Below are 6,908 nucleotides of genomic sequence, written 5' to 3'. Positions count from 1 at the left end.
GTGGCTAGTAAAGCGAGCAAAACGCTGGCTTGCATCCATAGATGCTTCTCAAGCAAATCCTGGGACATCATTCTCCCGTTGTACTCAGCCTTGGAGAGGCTGCAGCTGGAGTACTGCGTCCAGTTTTGGGCTCCAGAATTCAAAAAGGACGTGGAGAAGCTTGAGAGGGTGCAGAGGAGAGCCACGCGCATGATCAGAGGTCAGGAAAACAAATCTTACGATGACAAGCTGAGAGCTATGGGACTCTTTAGCTTGGAAAAGCCCAGGCTCAGGGGTGATCTGATGGCCGCCTATAAATTTATCAGGGATATTCATCAGGATCTGGGGGAACGTCTGTTCACCAGAGCGCCCCAAGGGCTGACAAGATTGAACAGTCACAAACTCCACAGCGACTATTTCAGGCTGGACATAAGAAAGTACTTCACTGTCCGAGCCCCCAAGGTTTGAAATAGACTGCCGCCAGAGGCTGTTCAAGCACCCACTTTGAACGCCTTCAAGACACATTTGGATGCTTATCTTGCTGGGATCCTATGATCCCTGCTGACTTCCTGCCCCTGGGGCAGGGGGCTGGACTCGATGATCCTCCGGGGTCCCTTCCAGCCCAAATGTCTATGAAATCTATGAAATACATACCTACTTTGCTTCCTAGCACAATCAGCAACTGATCAACAACAAATCATTCAGCATCCACAACACAGCTCCGCATTGATTCCACATTGATTAATTCTCTTTACTCTGCTCTCCTGAACTGGATATAGATCTAGATACGTCCTGCAATTGCTTTTAACAAATACACTTAGGGCCACCTATGCTGGGGGTAGGTGGTGGGGGGCACCGTTCTTCTCAGTTCTGTTCTAGGTGGGTCCTTTTATTGACCTTGTCATAATAGAATCCAGGTCCTGAACTCGCTACAATGTGTCATCTGCACCAATAATCGCAGCCTCAACACCACCATTGTCATAACATTGCCCATTAAAGCTCACCTCTCAGTGGATACAAATCTGCAAAGAGGGAAGTGGGGGGAAGAGTATGACTTTCACTTCAAGCTCTTCAAATTCAGATTTCAAAGCGGAGGCTCTTCTGGGGTACTGTTCCAATGATACAGGGTCATACGCTTTGTCGCACAGCTATCCAGACATTGCAGGTTAGTCTGCCAAACTCTAGCCTGTAGAGTCAGATCTTTTGTCAGCTGTCTTCAATTCACACAGCGCTAGTTTTGACTTTATGTGGTTCCCAGCATGCCCAAGAACTCTTTTTCTTAAGCAGCTTTCCAAATAACTAACCTTCTTTGACTTCTACCTGCCACTTGCCTGTAATTATGACAATAAGCTGAAAAAGCCCTTTTCCATGTGTGAAGGCAGCCATGAAGAAAAGTAACTGGTCTTTTTAATTCATTATTAATTTATTTAAAAGTTTTCTACAAAAAAAAATCAACAATAAAAGGCTTGTCTGAGGGAGTTCTTGGTAGGTTCTTTCCTGCACATACAGCTCTGGTTTTGAAGTGTAAAGTTATAAAGTATAGAAAAGTGGTAGAAAAGTGAGATATATATTTTTGGCAACCCCCGCCATGAGCACAAAAGAAAGAAACCTCCACTGAAAAACAATGCTGTGATGAGGGCATTCCCTTGGGATGTGAAGACCCAAGTTCAAGTGGTGCTAAACTGGGGTCAGTTTTAAGCTCTGGTTTATACAAAGTCATTGGGCCACAAAGAGAACAACTTTACCATGCCAGGTTAGTGCATTCATCCAGCATCTGGGAGATCCATGTCCTAGATCAGGGAAAGGAGGGACTGAACCCAGGACTTCCATATCCCAAAGGAGTATCCTAATTACTGGGCTGTTCTGCAAGTCAGGCACAGATATACACTCAGTTTCTTTTCTTTCCCACCATTAGACAGTTTCCAAAGGGATGGGCTGTTGATTGGCTGCAATGCAATCCCATTCTGACAACCCTTCACTAGGACTTATGAGCCAGCTCTTAAAGTCCTCTGCAAGGGAAAATCTTTTTTTTTCAGTCACAGGGACATTCGCTTCCATAAGGACTGCAGCAACAGCTTTTTGTGTGAGGTTACAAAATGGGATGATCCTGCATCATTAAACCTCTGCAGTAATTTGCTTCTTTTGACATAGCCAGTAAGCATGGAGAATATTAACAACTCCAAGATCACAACCTAGATTCCTGTATTTTTCTTGAAGCCTGTATTTTCATGTAAAATGGGAGGCCAGTTTGTGGTAGCTGTACAAATCAGCGCTTTCATTGTCCTGCCAAATAAGCATTCAGAAGCTCATCAAGCCTAGGGTCACTTAAGGCCACCACCACCAAAGAGGTGATGTAATCTGTGCCTGGGAAAGCTGCCAAACCTACCTCTTACAAGGGCTCCAGCTCTTTGACTCTGGAGGGAGTCCCTGAATCATTCTCCTGACCTAGCAGGACATTGGTTGTTTCAAACGGCATGGAGCAACCAAGTGCAGGAAGGGGGAGGGGAGATAAAATGGGGAGCTGGGAGAGAAGGCTTGTGAGAAACACACACACATACACATTCTGACGCAAGAACACACTAGAGTTAATTACCACTGAATTGTACTAAGAGAAAACTCATCTTAGAACAAAGCTTTGGTGATGTTTCAATTAAGATACTTAAAAATGGACACTTACTTCTTTGATGGCTAGCAGCACACGGTTTGCACTAGGATTACTCTTAATGCTTTCTTTTGACGTTTATTAGAAGGCCTATTTGACCAGGTACTGTACACCTCCTGAATGGTCCTGAGGGGGTCTCAATTCCCTTCAAAGTAATGGGAGCTCAAGATTCTCAATATGCAGAGAAGGCGGCCTCAGTTCAGAGCTGCTCAAATGCAGCCTCAGGAGCAAATATTTGCAGAGTCCTCAAGAACAGTAACTGCACAGAGGAAAAAAAGAACATGTACTGCAGGGTTTATTGTGGGTGAATTCAAATAGGAGAAAGTACATATTGCAGTGGCAGGAAGGTAAAAGGAAATCTTCATGTGCATGAACAGTATTTTTTAAAAAAAAGCATATTCAGTGTGTGTGTATTTACTTGTAATGTCTGGTGTCAAACGTGTCCCCTGCACTTGCATGAAAACCAGCTGCAGATTGTTGCCAAGTTGCCAGCCAGGTCTTCAGTGTTGCAAAGTCTGACCCTTTGCTCTAATGCACAAATGGTATCACACACAATGTAAAAATCCCATTATCATTAAAAAAATTCCCATAACACATTTAAACATCAGAATGACAATCTGTGGGTAGCTGTGAAAGTAATTACCAATACTCGAGAGATCTATGCCTGACTAATGTTACTCAAATGAGAATATAGCTATATTGCAGAGGACCCAATTTATTAAAATAAATGAAGAGGAAGAGGTACCATTGGCTTTGATACATGTGCTCTTTTTAGCTAACCTCTGTACATTATTGAAGAGCAGAGCCAATATTTTATCAGTCTGATGACAACACTAAGCTTACAGAAGTTGAGAAAATGAGGTAATGACTGACTTGTTCAATGATCATTTGAATGAATATCCCTATCTCCTGGGACAGGAACATTTCAGTAGTAGTACATACTACTGTAGAGTAGCAGATCAGGCAGGAGAAAGGGATCAGAGTGGTTCTTGGGGAGGCTTCAGGGCTAATTTGTGGGATGCCTTCCAAAAAGGTTGTCCCCTCCACCTCCACCCCCACCCTCAGTTCTGGATTGTGCTTAGTTTATTTTAAAATATCATCCATACAAAAATATCTAAACATAAAAGAACAAAATAGCTTGTAATCATTCATGTATTAAATAAGTGCAAGGGGACTAGCAATAGATGATCCAGAAACAGATTAAACCATCAATAAATATAGTGCTGTAAAGAAAAGAAACGCACTGATCGCCCTATTTTTAGGCAATAAATCATCTGGAACTCTCTCCAAAAGGTGTTACACTGCAAACATTGAGCAGGCAATCGCGAAATAGGGCCACAAAGCTATGAAATGCTATTAACATGCTATTAGTATCTGGAGGGAGATGTGTAAGTAGTAATATTACTGTCTGTTTCAAGGCATTTTTTGTTTTAATTTTAGCTAACAAATAATGGAGCCCTACTGTGTGCTGCATGTAGGTGCTGGAGGAAAAAGTATACAGCTCTTTCTAGCTGGCTTTCTAGCTAGAATGCAAGCATAAGGGCTGGCCACAACCTCAATTGGACACAGCCACTGAATGGAGAGGATATCTTAACCAGAGACTGTTATTGAAGCCTGCATGAGATCAATTCTGTACAAGTAAAGTTGCTGGAAAATTATGAAGAAATTCTAGACTAGAGTTTCAACAACATTGCCTATAAAATGAATAATTCCTTTGGAACATGAAGCATAAGTTATAGGGAAGAAAACAAAATCCCTGAACCTTTGTCTTATTATGAAGAAGAAATTAAGGTTGAAATACTGGTACTATTGGCTGTGATAGTAACATTTTAATTCAACTCAGTACCTAAATGATGTGCTTTGACACTATGTTGGGGGTTGGGTGAAACCTCACTGAAGCCAGTGGATGTAACAGCTACTGTTCAGTTAGGCTAAATAAAGAAAAAGAGTTAAGCTCCTTTGTGGGAATAACTGATACAATAGGAGCCCCTGCCCCAAATACAAGTCACATGCAAGGCCAGTGAGGCACCTGAAGTATGTAGGTGAATGTGTTACACTGGGGTGCTGAATGCAAATGTAAGGAACAAGGTATTGTTTGACATAGCTGTATGCACATGTGAGAGAGAAAGAGGCATACAGAGAGAGCAGAAACAAAGCTCTTGAGACAGGGAAACACATACCTCATTATATATAACGAAGAGCCACGCGCATGATCAGAGGTCAGGGAAGCAGACCCTACGATGACAGGCTGAGAGCCCTGGGGCTCTTTAGCCTGGAAAAGCGCAGGCTCAGGGGTGATCTGATGGCCACCTATAAGTTTATCAGGGGTGACCACCAGTATCTGGGGGAACGTTTGTTCACCAGAGCGCCCCAAGGGATGACGAGGTCAAATGGTCACAAACTACTTCAAGATCGTTTCAGGCTGGACATAAGGAAGAATTTCTTTACTGTCCGAGCCCCCAAGGTCTGGAACAGCCTGCCACCGGAGGGGGTTCAAGCGCCTTCATTGAACACCTTCAAGATGAAACTGGATGCTCATCTTGCTGGGATCCTATGACCCCAGCGGACTTCCTGCCCTTTGGGCAGGGGGCTGGACTCGATGATCTTCCGAGGTCCCTTCCAGCCCGAATGTCTATGAAATCTATGAAATAGCACATCCCTCAAAAAAAGAGATTTTCGGGAGACCACAGGTTGACAGCCTGTGGGCAGGATTTGGCCTATGGAGCCATTTGATCTGGCCCACAACATGGGGCTTTGGTGGTAGTTGTTTTCCCATCCTGGTATGGGAGAAAAGAACAGCAGTGGTGGGCACTTTCTCTATATGCCATGGGGGAAAAAAGTGGTAGTGACTGGTTCCTAGAGCCCGCCTATCCACCTGCCTGCCTCTGACCCAAACTGCGTAACTCTAGCCTGCAGCTTAAAAAGGTTGCTTGCCACTGGGATAGAGTGCTGGCTACAAAAGCTCTGGGAGCCGTGAAAAAAGCTCCCATTGCTTAATTATTACTATTTTCAGGAATACAGGACTTTGTAAATTCTTTATAACAAATAGGACTGCAACAAAGAAACATGTGACTCCATCTTCTGTCTTCCTAGTGGGAACAACCCATAAAACTTCAAACACTGGCTATCCATGTAGGTCAAAGGAGGTAGCAATATTTATTTAATTGATGCTGCAGAGATCTACACCCTTTGAACAGCAAGTGGCACTTTTCTTTTGAGCAAAGTTGAAATTCTGCAGTGATGTTTTTGCATCTCCTGAATTCCATACCTGAGTGGGAGTATGGACTGAGACTCTCAGAGTGGACATTAATGTAATGAAGGCATAGATCCCATATGAAGGCAACCTGATTATACAACGCCTTTGTTTAAAGTGTCCATAAGGGAGGCAGAGTCCATGTAGAATTCCCTCACTGAATCGTAGTGAAGAATGGAGGAACTGGAGAGAACCACGATCTACCTATTCTGTGCTGACAAAGTGTCATAGAGGGCAATTACTCTGATAACTTTGAGCTGACCTTTATGCAATGAAATGGCATAAAGTGGACGCTTGTCAGCACAGAATCTGGGTCCTTATCTTCCTCTCCTCAGAAAAATACCTTCAGATAGGTGGAATAGAGCTTGCTAATCTCTCTCTGCAAGGTATGGGTGAAACAACAGGAATGCTGCAGTTCTCAAATATAAGCAAGTAAAAAAAAAAAAAAAAAAAAAATCAAGGCTGAGTTTAGATTTGCACTTAAATCAATTTTCAAACTTGTTTCCTGAAAATCAGTAAGCAGCAAGTTAATTTTCTTATTAATTTTCTGGATTTAATGCATATTTTCTGTAATAGACATTTTTAAAATCTGTATTTAAAAACAAACAAACCACTCATCATCTCATTTTATGTCATGGTGTGAAAAGAACAAGAGAGACTGTGGAGGATTTCCATCCCAGCCTCCTCCAGGCCTCCTTCATGGTTTCTGTCATTTTTCCTCTCTCTCTTTTAAACTTGGTCCCCACATCTAGTCCTCTGGTGGCTAAGTAGCTCACTGAAGTAAGTGAGAGGCCCCTTTGCCTACATGATTGGCCTCACACACCTGGGAGGGGGGCTTAAACTCTCCATTTTTCTAAGCAATGATCTGATGGCTGGGAGGGGAGGCAAAATCCACTGTCCCTCTGCCCAGTAACCAGTGATACATTTCAAATTGTTTGGCTGGCAGCCAACTTCTGCTGGCCTTCATTGGGTCAGGTAAATGAGGTCAGAAGGTCTATATGTGTCAAGACTGCC

General features: G+C 43.1%; 1 protein-coding gene across 1 annotated transcript in view; it reads right to left on the bottom strand.

The window, feature by feature from the left end:
- Nucleotides 1-2,779, bottom strand: part of NIM1K (NIM1 serine/threonine protein kinase) — a 60,930-nt gene extending 58,151 nt beyond the window's left edge. Inside the window, exon 1 of the mRNA XM_014521340.2 lies at nt 2,657-2,779. The gene's annotated coding sequence lies outside the window, so the exon portion shown is untranslated. The remainder of the gene's footprint in view (nt 1-2,656) is intronic.
- Between the last annotated feature and the right edge of the window lie 4,129 nt (nt 2,780-6,908).

The sequence above is a fragment of the Alligator sinensis genome, unplaced genomic scaffold (genome assembly GCF_000455745.1).
Source record: "Alligator sinensis unplaced genomic scaffold, ASM45574v1 scaffold663_1, whole genome shotgun sequence".
NCBI lineage: Eukaryota > Metazoa > Chordata > Crocodylia > Alligatoridae > Alligator > Alligator sinensis.
Note: the sequence above shows the minus strand (reverse complement) of the source record. Positions and strands in the feature narration are given on the sequence as shown.